This window comes from Crocodylus siamensis, chromosome 7 (assembly GCF_052110815.1).
Source record: "Crocodylus siamensis isolate JL-2025a chromosome 7, ASM5211081v1, whole genome shotgun sequence".
Taxonomy (NCBI): domain Eukaryota; kingdom Metazoa; phylum Chordata; order Crocodylia; family Crocodylidae; genus Crocodylus; species Crocodylus siamensis.
Genome location: NC_143401.1, coordinates 8,648,303 through 8,662,921, shown reverse-complemented (window position 1 = coordinate 8,662,921; position 14,619 = coordinate 8,648,303). Strand labels below are relative to the sequence as shown.

General features: G+C 46.5%; 1 long non-coding RNA gene across 1 annotated transcript; it reads right to left on the bottom strand.

Annotated features, from left to right (window-relative positions):
* Nucleotides 1-1,749: 1,749 nt before the first annotated feature.
* On the bottom strand, nt 1,750-8,207 carry LOC149859448 (uncharacterized). Its single transcript, XR_016443674.1, has 3 exons — nt 7,985-8,207; nt 5,282-5,476; nt 1,750-1,944 (listed from the first exon to the last, which is right to left on the bottom strand). It is a non-coding gene; the product is annotated as an uncharacterized LOC149859448 (long non-coding RNA).
* Between the last annotated feature and the right edge of the window lie 6,412 nt (nt 8,208-14,619).

Below are 14,619 nucleotides of genomic sequence, written 5' to 3'. Positions count from 1 at the left end.
AGGTGCTATGAAGGACAAAGTGGCTTAATAAATCCTTATTTCTCTGTCCCTTCCTATGCCCCCTCATTTACGTAGGTGTTATTAGCTGCCTTTCTACAGGGAGATAAATAAAGGCAACCAGAGATGAAGCCACCCACCCAAGGCCACACACATCACCTGCTCTCTGGTAACTGCCTGTGTGCCTGCCTTTACCCTACAAGAGAAGAAAAGCTAAACTGCAGTAGCTTGGTCCCCACTAGAAGAGGAGGACATGACCACAGTTTAGCTTCAGCTGCTACTTTATGGTGAATGGTTTGTCCACCCATCCCCTAACTCTTCTAGGCTGTTGATTTCAATGCCCTCAAGCCTAGACCCTCCTGCCTCTCACCTAGGCCTGGATTCCTCCCTCAGTCATATCCTGATGCCTTGCATTGACTCCTTTCCAAGCACAGCATTTGTTCTGTGCCTCCCCGAAATTTATATGGTTTCCAGCAATGCACTCCCCAACATCCAGCAAAAGCTGTCTCCCTTCAACAGCTGAAACACATCTCTAATTACGACAACAAGGCCAAGGAAACTGTCACCTGAGGATACGTGCGCTGTAAAAGTGAGGTCAATTTGGAGGTGTCGGTTGTAGCCGTGTTGGTCTAAGGACACAGGCAGACAAGATAAATCTGATATCTTTCATTAGACCAGCTCAAATAGTTGGAAAGAGTCCTCTTTGCAAGCTTTCAGGTATAAATACCCTTTGTCAGGCTGAGGAAGCATCTGCAGTTGGTGTGTGCGCTGTACCTGGAAGGAATGGATAGGTCAATTTGGTGGCCTTTTTTCCTATATTTGGCATGAACATCAAACCCGGATCATTTAGAAAGCAGAGTCTAGTTCAGATATATCTGGGCACAGGTCACATCTTATATCAAAGGGGAAAGATGATGCATTTAATCTGCAGCTGTACTGTAAAACTCCAATCTTAACTGTCACCGTGCTGTATACTCTGGCCACAATGAAGTTTGTAGTGACACCGTGGAAAGAGCTCAGGTCTTCCCTCCGCCCAAGTCCAACCTGCTATTGCTTGAGCTAAAGGAGACCCTCTGCAAGCAATGGAGGGTTTAGGACAACGGTTCTCAACCTTTTCAGACTCGAGGCCCCTCTCTATAGCTCTAACAGAATTTAGTGGCACCCCATTTCAAAAACTATTTTCACTTGTTTTTTGATGACAGAAAAATAATAGGGCCCCCTTTCTGTTGCAGGGAACTCGGAAAGGCCACAAAAAGTCCGGATGCTTTTTACACGGTGGAGTCCTATTTGAAATCTCTGGGTTTATCTTGTGAATCACGTGTCAGCATTTGCACACCTAACAGTGCTGAGATTGCGCAGCGCCCGCAGCATGTTGAAAAGGCTCTCACTGAACACCAGGGTGCCACAGGAACCTGGTTGGGAATGACTGGTTTAGGACAAGGAGTCGAGTGGCACTGACTGCGTTCCATAAAGAACAGTGGTGTGCACATGTATCAGTCACGCATTCAAAATAGCTGCATGCATGTCATGCATGAGATCTGTGAGGGGATGAGGGTCTGGGGGAGGTTGCATGGGAAAGGAGAGAAACATGAAGGATGCCTGCAAGCAGCATTCACCACCATCCCCCAAACTCCGTCTTTAGGGTCCCTCTGAAATGCTATTAAAGTAGAAAAGGGGGGAAAAAAGCACCCTCCTCTTTTCAATGACAAGAACTAATCTGACAGAGTTCAGCACATTGAATATAATTGGCAGCCTTTGCTCAGGAGAGGCCCACAAACAAACTTGCTCACAGACCAAATTATATCTCATCCCATGCCTCCAGGTTACAGTGGCTGAGGTTGTCGCGGGGGTAGGTAAACGGGGGGAGGTAACCGGGACCTCAGCATCCTGGATTGGACCGGAGCGATGGGCCTGGCTCTGGGCGCCTTCAGGAACATCAGCATTCACCTGAGTAATGAGACAAAAAATGGGGAAAAACACACATGAAAAGGGAAAGAAAAAAACTCTTAGGAAATAAGATCAAAGTCCTGTGTTCAGCAACGTTGTCCCGCAGCTAAACAGAAACCTAGATAGCCTTAATTGTGGCAGCCATATGCCGCTCTCAGCACAGACTGAGGAAACAATGCTCGGGCCGTGCAAAAGCAAAGCAGGAGGAGAGGCGGACATTTGCACATGGGGTCTTGGCCATCATGTTGCTTTGAGACCCAGAATGGGGGTGACTTATAGGGAGGGGAGAAATTTAACCAGCGGATGGGCACCTCTAGTGCTCTGAATGGAACTAGCTAATGGGCACCTTTCTTATTGGCATCAGTTGGCATATAGGCAAGGTGGGTGCTAGCATCATGATGTACATCTGCTAAGTGGGTCCTCGCTGTGCTACCAGCCCCCTTCCTGTAGGCAAGATCACTTGCCTTGGACCGTCCATCCTCTCCAAATTACAGCACAGGGGGTGCATTCGCACCCATGGCGTAACTCTCTCCGTGCTAACACCCACATGAAATGGAAATAGGCACCAAGTTAAAACGACTGGGTAGAATGAAGAATAGGCCAGGATGAGCCTGGAGTCTTGTTCATATCAGGCAGAAGCAAGCACTGAGGCTGGATTTCTCTTTGCTGGTTTTTGTGGCTTCATGGACACCAGTTCTCAGCAGGCCCAGATTGCTCCGAGCTGGCATAAAGACAAACACAAATTCATCACTGTTCTGGACCTGTGCAGCCATTGGCTTCCACGCCAAGTGGGTACAAAGTGTGAAAGGGAACCAGCTGCTGCCCAAACCCCAAATGGAAACAGCGATATCAAAGCTCACTTGCACCGGTGCAATTTTGCTTGAATGCCAGGGGGAAATTTTTGTGCACTTAAAAGCCATTTTTTGGTTTGTGCGTGGGGTGTTAGCTGGTGCGTGGAACCTGTTGTGCAGCTCTGGCTGCAAGCCCTTTAATTCTGTACGTTAAACACGAGCCCCCACTCTGCCAGCATCCAGAATAAACAGGTTTTATTACCTCCTGTCGCAGAACGTGTGCTCCAGGGCCCAGCCTGGAATACAAAACACCCAGCTAAGAGTTTAAAGTGGAGTGAGTCTGTTCTGATTGGACTTTGTTCCTCCTCAGCTCAGCTGCAGTGACCTTGTGGCCTGTATCTGCAGTTCTCCGGGATGGGAAGGCATTCACTGGCTTGGGTGCCTCTGGGCAAGGTAATTCTGTGTGGGCTGATTATCACTGGAAAGGAGCACAGAGGTCTGCATGGCAAGCAGGTGTTTACCTGCCCTGAGTACTTGAAATGCTAGTTATCTTCTGCCTCACGTCAGCCTCATTCCCTCATCTGTAATGTTGAATAAGTACTTGGGAGTCGGGTTTGTCAGGAGAGGAGGCGCAGAATTTTTTCATTAATTGGGTGAGCGCTCAGCTCAGTCTGAGCTGACTCAGGCATCTCAATATGCCCAGGTCCCTCCCTCTGGGTGTACATTGTGTGCACATGGTGTGTACCCAATATACATGGGTACACTGCCTGATATACATGACCTAGATCTAGACTGTATGGATGGAGGTATGTTGTCAGGATACAGGCAGGACCCATCTAAGCAGAGAGATGTACGCAGGGAAATTAAACTAGAAGGGGCCTCCTAGGCCATTGTGTCCGGCCCTCTGGGTTCCAGGCAATTATTAACTAAAGGAGTCATCAAAATCACCATTTCAGACCCTTATCTATAACTATAAGGACCAATTGCCAGAACACCAAGAACACTCTATAACAGGGGTTCCCCTGGGAGTATGCAAGACATCTCTGGGGGGTACGCAAGAGAAATTATGTTTGTATTATGTATTATGGCAGATTTAATTTTCATGATGAGAATAATGGGAATTTAAGGTGTTAAAATATAAAACGTGTGCTGGTAGGGATATGCAGACAGCTGGTAAATATGGAAGAGGGGACGCAATAAGAAGTTTGGGAACCTCTGCTCTACATGCCATAGGTAAAAAAAGCAGAGGAGATTAGGTTACCATCAATGCAGTGCTACTGCAATGACAGGAAAGTAGCCGGCCAATGTTATGATCAGGAGCTTGTAGGGAAAGAGCCATGGATCACTGTATAGATGTGTCTATGTAATACCATATAGTGTATAGGATATGGTCTGGGCATTCGCACTGGGCATGCTCACAATTCCAGAACTTCATAGAGGTTGTCCAATTGTCCGTGACAAAGGCTTTTCATCTCAAAATATCCTTTTTTCTCTTAAAAGGCACATTTTCATATACATATATGCCCCTGACATTTTTTCACTTTTTGAATTAAAAGCTGAAAGAGCCTCCCCCAAATCAATTAAACATTTGTTGTTGCTCCTCTTTCTATTCCCACTCTCATTTTGTCGTGGGCAAATAAGCAAAATGGGAAAAGGGAGAGGAAAGGAAACAAGGAAACTGAAACGAGGGGTTTGGTTTTTTTATTGAAATATATTATTTTCCTCAGAAATGTAGGCAAAAGAACATCTAAAAAGAACAAATTTCTCTCAAAAGCTTATTGGCAGTTTTGGCCACTCTAAAATTTAGCATGAACGCTTCTATGTTAGCAACTTGATACTTACCTTTACATATACATATACGCCTGTATACATATGTAAAAATGTGTGTGCACATGCGTATTCTTTTATCTATGTTAATCTAACACAGAATATTTAACATTACAAGATGCATACATATGTGTGTAATTTGTACATGTATGGATATATATCTACATACGTAGGTATATAAGATATATATGCATAATATACATGTACCTTTATGGAAATATTTTTAAGTCATTTGCTGATCTGATTGCTTGAGCTTTATATGTATGTAATTAGTTTTCTCAGAGATGGCCATGAACATGTTTTCTCCAGGCTGATGATTTTCTGATGTCTGATCGGTTCTATGTAGATTCAGCAACCTTGTGGGAAGTCTTCGTTTACCTGTCCAACAGAATCGGCTCTGGGGTCCAAATTTACGCTGATATCTCAATGCCTTGATACAACAGCCAATTCAGGTCTTTATATCTAACTTCAACAATTTATGATTAACTTCTGGAATAGGGCCAGGCTTGAAGTGAGAATAGGTCCATGTCTAAAGGATTCATTCTCAGTTCCTTGCCCAAACTATGATACACAGCACTGCAGTGAGTTACTGCACTGCACACCAGAGGTGGCTGCAATTTGGTAGCTGAATAAACTGATCACTGTAAACATGGTTTCTCATTTGCCTTGGGGTCTTTAAGGATGCAATACTCCATAAGAATGGGAAGTGCTACTCTTACCTTTCAGTGCCTGGATGTTTCACTGCCCTCAAAACCAAGGCATTTCTGAGGATGGTTTTGGCTGCTTTTGCTCTCTTCCCTGAGTTGCATTGTGTAGCCTCAGCTGGAATTATGAGCAGAAAAAAAGGAAGGCGACTGCTGGCTTGGAACCTTTTGCATTAAATATAGTTTTATTAAATAGCTTCCTCTAGACATCTGAAAGAGAAAATCCAGATAAAAATCATAGCCAAGTACTTGGATATGGTACTGATTAGAGAATAAGATATCTATGAGAAATGGTTATAAAGAAGGTGGAAAAGGATCTCCTAAGAGCCACTGGGAGAGGGACATCCCCTGCTAAGTAGCAAGGGCACTTGTGACCAGGAACTCTCTCATCATCTCACATTTGTCTTCAGGAGGAATAAAAAAACCCAGCACCAGCTTTTGGGCCATAGATGTGTCTCTGAGGGCAAGCTGCATGGCTGTGTTTATGTGTAGACGTTGGATTGCTGATGTCGCTCGCAAATGGGTCTGCTTGTCAGGATACACGTACGTGCGTTTGTGCAAGAAAAGATGAGGCTGTGCCTGTGGGAATATGCAGGTCTTTTTGTATGTGAATGAAGTATGAATTCCATGGGAGCCTGTAGAAGTGGGAGGCAGCTGTGCAAGCCATATTACTTCCTATACAGAGCACACACAGCATTGTGATCTGTCCAGTGAAGGCAGAGACCAGGTCACAGCATGCGACTGTGTTACACTCCAGAGCAATAGCTTATGCAGGAAACTCGTAACACACCAGGGTGTAATGTAGGCTATTTTGCTAGCTTCAGTGATTCTGGAGTGAAAGCTTCTACCTAATGGTGGTTCTCAATGTTTTTTGATTCAAGGTACTCCTTGATGGATTCCAGGCACCCCTCAATACACCGACAGCACTCTTGGCGAATGTCAGCTCTTAGTTTTCACACTTTTTTGACTACAGAAAAATAATAGAGCAGCTTTTTTCCATTGCAAAGAACGCAGCAAGACCTCAACAAGTCAGAATGGTTTTAACCCTATGGTTTCCTGTTTGCAATCTTTGGCTATATCTTGTGAATCATGTTTGCACACCTAACAGTGCTACATTGTGCAGCATCCTGCAGCACCCCTGATCTCAAGGCACCCCAGGGTGCTATAGTTGAGAATCATCATTGCTTTAATACCTGCACTTAGCTGGCAGCAGCGATGTCTGTATGTACCCAGCAACTGATGTATTCCACTGTGTGGATCTGGCTGCAAGAACATGTGTGTTTTGTTACATCTACACACATCACTGCACATGCAAATTACAACTGAATTTTTTGGCTATGTGAAGAACCAAAAGCCTTTGGAAAACCTGGTGTACTTATGAAAATACACAGCATACAGCAGAGCTGTCCTGGCAGGCTATTTATTGCCATTTTTCCTGTCTTGGAGCGGAATCTGTGGGCACTGTGATAAATGAGGCAGCAGGTTTGCCTGGTCTCGCTGGCAGTTTCTGCAGGTGACTTTCTATCTTTCTCTAAAATGCAGCTGTGCAACTACTTCCAGACACATTCCTCAATGCAAATGCCTCTGGAGTCCTCCCCCAGCCCCAAACCAAATTGAGGTCCCTGGCCTGGAGTCTGGAAGTCACCCCTGGCTGGGGGTTGCTGTTATTGAGTTGAATCTCATTCCAGAATAACGCTGCACGTGCTCCAGCCTGAGCCACAGGCAAAGCTTCTTCCTCAGCCCTTGCCCATCCTCAAAACTGAACTGTTCCCACCTCAGGGTCCAGATGCCACATGATGGCTCCCACTTCATTTCCATTCAGAGCAGAGTCCAATGAACCCACCTGCCCCAATGATTCAGGGGTGATTCCCCACAGCCCCCGGAGGGCTCTAACAATAGCTAACTAAAGAAACCTGCTACCTTTCTCCCTCAGCTGTTACAGCTCCTGATCAACCTTTCCTTGCAGAAGCAGCTCACTCGGCTGCTGCTGCTACGGACTACCTTGCCTCCTTCACCAGCAGTAGAAGTACAACCCACTGGTCAGTGGGTGCATTTATACCTTCATTAATGCGTCTTAGATGCTGCGCATTTAGTTTAGTGCTTCCTTAATAAAGTGCTAACTAAATGCCCAGTACCTAAAGTTACTGTGCAGTAGCACCAGCAAATGGTTTATTTAGTGACACTTACTGTGCATCGGCTTGGTAACACTGAGCAGTAGGCTATTAGCATGGGTTTTGCTGTGACACGCTACTGTGCAGTGTTATTAGGCTAATGTTCAGTAATTGTCTTGTGTAGATATGCCCAGTGTGTATATGTCCTTGGACACACAGAGGCTATGAGTCTTCTTTAGCCTGTGGTTTCTTAGCTCTGGCTGCTGTGATGCATACTGGCCATCCTGGGAGGCGTAATTCTGCCCCTGTTACAGTTGTTATCACCAAAGAGCACTACATAAGCTATGAGAGTTGGGCTGCTGGATCTTGATATCAAGGTGTGGATGCTCATGTGTAGATTGACCAGACCCAAGAAGGGTTGGGCTCAGTCCACCTTCTCTGCCCTTAAGATGTCCCTGACAGTGAAGGAATGAGGATAATCGGCCAAGAGATCGAAGTGCCAGAGAGGAAAAATCAGAAATGCTAACACCCCTCCATTACCCCAAGATCTACTACCCCATCATTGGAAAAGCAACGTAACACATTTGGTTGGACCAGAACACCCTACCTGCCGCCACAAAACAGAATAACGATGCTGGCCCTTTAAAAGCGAGGCTGGGAGTCCTTTTTTTTCTTGTTAAAAGATGTCTGCGAGGGGAGCTGCCAATCTGAAAAATGATCCTTTCTTTTTTCCATTTACTTCGTTCTTTCCTTCTAGCTTGTGCTCATCTGTTCAGGTGAACCGCAGGCACATTCATTAAATCTTTGTCTTTGACACCTCAGCTGCTTTGGAGCCCTGGGCTTCTCGTTCTCTTTCCTTTCTGGTTTTTTTTTTCCCCGTTCCCCCATCTCTAAGCTCGCCTGATCAGCACACTAAAAGGCTGCAAGAGAAAGCAGCAGAATAGTTAACTAAGCATAACTTTAACTCCAACTTGCTGAGTGGCCAATTTTGTATGTACTGATATAAACGCAGAGAAGTGGAGGGAGGGGAGGCAGATTGGCTTGTCAGGAACGTGGGTTTCATTTCCCAAGCTCAGTTGCAAATCACACACACACACACACCCATGTAGCTAAGCACAATGGGGACATCCCAGTCCTCTCTATTCTGGCACTAGCAGATATACCTCACTGCCAGTTGCCATTGCCATGACCCCACTTTGGAGTGGCAAAAAGGGCATTCAGTGCTCACAAGAGTGAGCATCTTGTCACTGGAAATGGACCAGAACAAATGCACTGTCCCAGCCACCTTGGTATTTGGGAGACCTTCAAAATGGGGTTCTGAGGCTGAATTTTGTAATAAGATGGGACCAAACCACCCCTATATTTGTGGTGTGTATAAACTGAACAAAGACCTAAATTGTGCAGCTTCTGCCATCTAAACTGATACCATTGACATGGACTAGATATATTGAGGTCAAGCTTTAGGCAAGCTCCTTTCTTCCTTCCTCCTAGCTGAGAGGCATGCTGTTTTCCTGGAGTTGCTTCCCAGGGTGAGACAGCCAGACATTTTCCATGACCGTGCAGCAAGTTCCTGTGTTGTGGGCCATGTGGTTACATGTCCTTTAATTCAGACCACAGTGTAAAAATCAATTCAGCTCCAAACTTCAAAGCAACAAGAATCAACTGGAGCTGAGTGAAGGGCTCACTTTGGCATTTGGGGTCCCTTAGTTGAAATCAAGCTGATAAAATCTTGACCTTTGAGTGCTGATCTCTGGATCGCTCTCTGTTCTCCCAAGCCAGACATCTGCATCCATACACATTTATATACTCAAATGCTTCCCAAAGAAACACTTGCACATACCCTCCAGTACTCAGACACCCTACACCTGCCATAACCCATAGACACCCTTACCTAGGCATACTCACAGCATTTCCAGACACAAACCCTGATGCACCTTCAGGCGTATGCCCATCCCCACACACAGCCTCGCCTTTCAAGCATTATAGTTTGGCTCTGGGGAATCTAACAGGACAATGGCAGAGGCCAAAGTCTAGGGTGAAGGAGGGAGAGTGACAAAAAACTCTTGAGTCCAAAGGCACCCATTGCTCAGCTCAGGAGCATCAAACACCCCATTGGGATCTGTAACAGTAGCAGGTGGTCAGCTGTTCTGACTATCAGGCCTCAGATGTTACCAGATGGGCACTCAAAATGTAACACCTGCTTTTGAACATTTTGGCCTGCACGTCAAAGCATCGGGTATATTTGGTGAGAGCCAGCACAGTCTGGCTGTACAGTCATCCACTGGCCAGTCAGGCTCACTAGGTTCTGGGAAGTTGTGCAATTCCTCTGAATTAGTTGGGGTGGATTATGTAATGTCATGATTCAGTTTGTAGCTGGATAAAATAGAGATGCAGGGGGAACAAGGGCATCTGGCAGCGGCATGGGCTCACTAACTCTCTCAAGCCAAACCTGCTATGCAACCAGAAGCACTGTGAACCTTGAAAGGTTTTATGGGTGTTCAAAATGTGTGTGCGTGCCTGCATGTCTTTATGTGCTTTATGACTATAAGGAAGTGTGTATAATACGTGTATGGATAGCATGTATGGGGAGGATGGGTTGGGGTCCTGGTGTTGTGCATGTGTTGGATGGTGTGCATTTGATGAACCTGATGGGGTGGCATACTTGTGTGTTACAAGAGCATAGTCACATGATAAGCATAAGGGCTGGATGGTAGATGAGTGTGAGGAGTGTGGTACAAATGTGTATGCGTGTGGAAGAGAGAGATGTGCCTTTGTGATGTGTGTACACATACCATCCAATGTATACATCATATTAATAGGGTCCTCTTAGGCATTATTTAGTTATTTTCCTGTTAGATCCCTGCTGGGAGAAAAATGCAGAGATACCAAAGGCTTTAGCAAAAGAAGTGAAACAAGCTATTATCTGGGGTGCGATCTTTCCCAGAGCTCCCAGCCTGCAGAGGTGTAAGATTATTTTAAGAACTTTGGAAAGACATCTATAAACTGATTTCCTTAGATTTTAGGACTAGAATATGCAATGGTAAAGGGTATAGGTATATGTGTGCAAAGTGCCACCCACCCGCAAAACTAGCTTGAGGATGGCTATTAGGAACGCCAGTCCCACTGCCTCTCATTGGGACTTCCGTTCACAGAGGGCCAGACCCTATTCTGCCTATTAGGTGCCTAAGGGCAGGTCTACCCTACCTTGTTTAACTCCTGAAAAGCATCAACTTTTGTAACACATCATCATCTTACACTTAAGAGTAAGTCACAAAGAAGCAGCGAGGAGGAGGAGGACCTATCCACCTTTGCATTCATTATTTTTCAGTGATTTAATCAGGGTAGAAAAGAAGCACACATTGGTGCAAAGGCCCTTTGCATTCCTAATAGGTGGAAAAGAATATGGCCCAGCATGCTTTTGACCATATCTCCCTAATGGTCTGATCTGGAGCTCTGGGAATACTTTGTAACAGACAATTTATACATATCAGTTTTGCGTCCCTGCAAATTTCCTGCTACTTTTTCATATTTCCTTTTTACAGGTAATGTAATGGCCTGAATTAAAATGGAAGCTGATTTGACAGGGCACATAGGTCATAGGGTGTCCTTTCTGATCCCTGATTGGATGAGCACAGCTCTTAGAATTCAAGTTCCAATGAAAACGCTCAGAATTTTGCATCTGAAATGTAATTCCGCAATGTTTGCTTAATATTTAGTCTTGCATCAAACTCTCTGGCTAGAACATTCATAGAATGCAAATCCAAGAGTCCAAAATGCAGGTGGAGTACACGATCTCTTACTTTTGTTTAAAGTGGCTGCGTCTACACAAGACGCTTACTGTGCAGTAGCTCGTTACTACTGTGCAGTAGCGTCACTGGGCACAACTCATGACACGATGCTACTGCACAGTAGTAATGAGCTATTGTGCAGTAAGTGTCACTAGGTGACTGTGCCAGGACACTACTTTCAGTACTTGATTATGTAAATACTAAATGACTGCGCAGCAACAACTGCGCAATGGCTGTCTCGTGTAGACGCACTCAGTAAGAAGCAAAAGAATATTTGGGGATCTGAGGGAGAAATGTCTCAGCTTAGGGCTGAAATAGAGGATGTAGGTCCAAGTTAGAAATCCAGCATTAAATAAAGCTATGAAGTGGCAGAGCTGGGGGAGTGAGGGAAATAATTTGGGACTGGAATAGCCATGATCGGGGAAGGTCTATGGGATAAAACTGAGCTGTACAACACAGTCTCACAGTTAACATTGTCCAGTATTTACCTGCACCCGGGTTGTTTCTGCAGCCTTTATTATAAAATAGCCACAAAAAAAATTATCCCCCAAACCAAAGCCCAGGTGCCAATCCCATCATATCAAATTGCAGAAGGCGGTTTCATTCCTGGATGTTGGCACTGGCAATGTTTGCCTCTTCTGCCCAGCACATATAGGGACACTGCAAGCACGCTAGAATCTCAGATGGCGGATCTGCCTTCCCCTGCCACCCTGGGAGCTGGTGCTAGAACGGAGGAAGCTTCCTGGGCGTGCACCAGGCAAAAGGGCTGCAACAGCAGATAGCATGCAAAGTGAAAGACAGGCTGGCAGCACCATGTTGGCCTAAAGCTGGCAGGGGGTGGTGCCTCTGCAAAGGCTGCATTTAGCCAGCTCCCCCGATCCTGTGCTCGGCAGGCAGCCCAGGGTCCTGGTGAAATGGGCTTAGTTCGGAGGTTCAATCCCATTATTTGTGCTTCCCTGCAGGAGCTCTTTTCCCCTCTGTAATGCCTCTGCTGGCACACCCGGCACAGGCCTACTCAGATCTGTTCAGCAGAGGCACCCTGGAGTGATGCCCAGTCACTGTGCCTGCCCTTTCCCCCACAGCCTCATCTGCTCAACTTTCTCTCCCTCCCCAGCCAGATACTACCCAGAGTATCCATGTGGCATCCTTACAGACAGACAAATCTGCCCAGTGCTCCCTGGTTTGGGTGCAGCACAGCATGTGGAGAGCACCATGTGCTTCAGTGCTCCCACCACCCGCATTGAAAATCTACTACCAGGGAGCCCCTGCCATCCTGAGATGCAGGGCAGAGCAGACCCTGGAAGATTTGCAGTTCAGCCAGAAGGACACAGCACATCTTTGCAAGTGCATAGCTCCAGCATCCCCTGGATCAACTTCTGATAGCCTTCCCTGAGATGATCCGGTCTGGAAAAGGGAGATAACCAAGCCAGTCTGCTGTAAGAAACACGATTGGCCTTCTCTGTAGCTGGCCCAGGGCTCAGGTCCCCACCAGCTCCGGGTGGCACTAAAAAGACCAGTGAGTAGAACAATGGAGCAGCTTGGCTGAGTTTCCCCCCCTTGGAGCCAATATCGAGTCAAGCCAGATGGGGTGGTCTCTCATGGGGCTCATGCATTCTCTGGCTGCTGACTTCCCAAGTGGAGGCCAAAGAACACGGATGCTGGGAAGCAGCCGGGAGGGGCTGTGACATCCGGGGCGATCATTACAGCAGGGAGTCTGAGATGAATAGAGAACAGGGGTGAAGGAATTAGTGATGGTCCTGGACCCTACCCAGAGCACAGAGCACTAGGGAGGTCTGGGGAAGTTCAGTCCAAAATTGGGACCCTCCGCCCTCCATCCCAGTTTTGAGCTCTGGGCTCTGCTCTGCAGTAGGATTCTTGTCATTGAGCTAACGGGATGGTAGGCGGGGCCTTCTGTTTGGAAAAAGTCCTGGACTGGACCTCAGATCATCTAAATTTAACTCCCTGTGTGACTGTAGGCAAGTCACTCAATCTCTTTCTCTCTCCCCCCCGTAAAATGAAAATAAAAACTCTTCTTTTCTCCCACCCGTTGTCTATCAATTTAGTTTGTAAGCTCTCTGGGGCAGAGGACTTTTCTTCTTGTATGCCTTTGCAGGACCCAGAATAATGGGAGCCCCAGGCACCACTCTGATAAATACTCATCAGTGGATCTGGTCTCCTCAACTTACATGTGTGTATGGCGCCTGGCACACCGGAGCTTGTGTAAATACATGATGATAACAACAGTAACACAGTGACACTTAGCCCTCTGCAGTGGCTCACTGGCATGCCAGATGCAGAGGAGCACGGCCTATCTGCTATGGAAATGGCTCCCCCATTGCATGGTCTGTGCCACGATGACAGCAGCATTGCAGCGTGCAGGATATTAACCACCACGGGCAGGGTGGCTCTGGGAGGTGTAGCTGAGTTGTGCCCTGTTAAACTGTGAATTCCTGCAGAGTTTTGTTAGCGGGATCAGCGCACAGCCTGGTGCCCTGCTCCGAATTAATTATCCGCTGACACGATTTCACTTCTTTCCCTTTGTGTTATTTTAATTAACAGAGATCTCCTCCAAGCAAGCCAGCTGTCATGTAAATTGTAAAACTGTCAGCATGTACAGGAACTTAACAGGGATTTTAAAAAAGCATTGCACAAAGGGATGTGCTACTTTTTCTTTTTTGCCCCCTTTTCTTCTTTCCTTCTTTCCCCGGCACATTTGTAACGTTTTTAAAAAGGTGTGAAAATTGGTGGGGGGAGAAACAAAAAGCACCCAGCATTTATTTTAGATCCGTTTACCACAAATGGTTTTGCAGGGGGCTATCTTGTCCTGAAGGTGAGTCAGGGGTAAGATTGGGTACTCTCTGCTGGGGAAAGGGCTTCTCTGTTCTTTGGCTGCATGAGCTTCCTGGGACCCATGTGAAGCCGTATGAGACTAGAGGGAGGGTGGATGGCACGGGGACTGATTCCCTCTCTTTGTGAACATACAGCTCTGTGTTGTTCTGCCACAGGTCCAAAGCCACTCTGCTAAACCAAGGGAAAAGTTTCCCAAGTCGTTTCCCTGGCACTGTTTCTCCCTGGGGACAAGGGTTTTACCCTGCATTCCCCAAGCTTTGCTTTCCCACTTTCTCCAGGGCAGGAGTGACTATGCTGACTCTAAACCTTCCCACTTAAGGCTCTGAAGCATCTCTGGAGGCTTTTAGATGCCTCATAAGTTTTTGTTGGATATGATGGTACTGCGGCAGTCAGGGGGAAGGGAACCCTCCCCCATAGCTGCGGCTCCTCTCCATTTGGGGGGTACTGACAGGTAGGTCTAGATAATCCAGGATCCACTAGCCGCTTTTCTCTTCTCCCCATGAACTGTGGTAGAAGTAGTTTCTACAAAGCCCTGATCAGCAGACAGGAAGATGATGACTGCCTCATGCAGGAGGTTGAACTAAGTATCCTCTCCAGGTCTGTT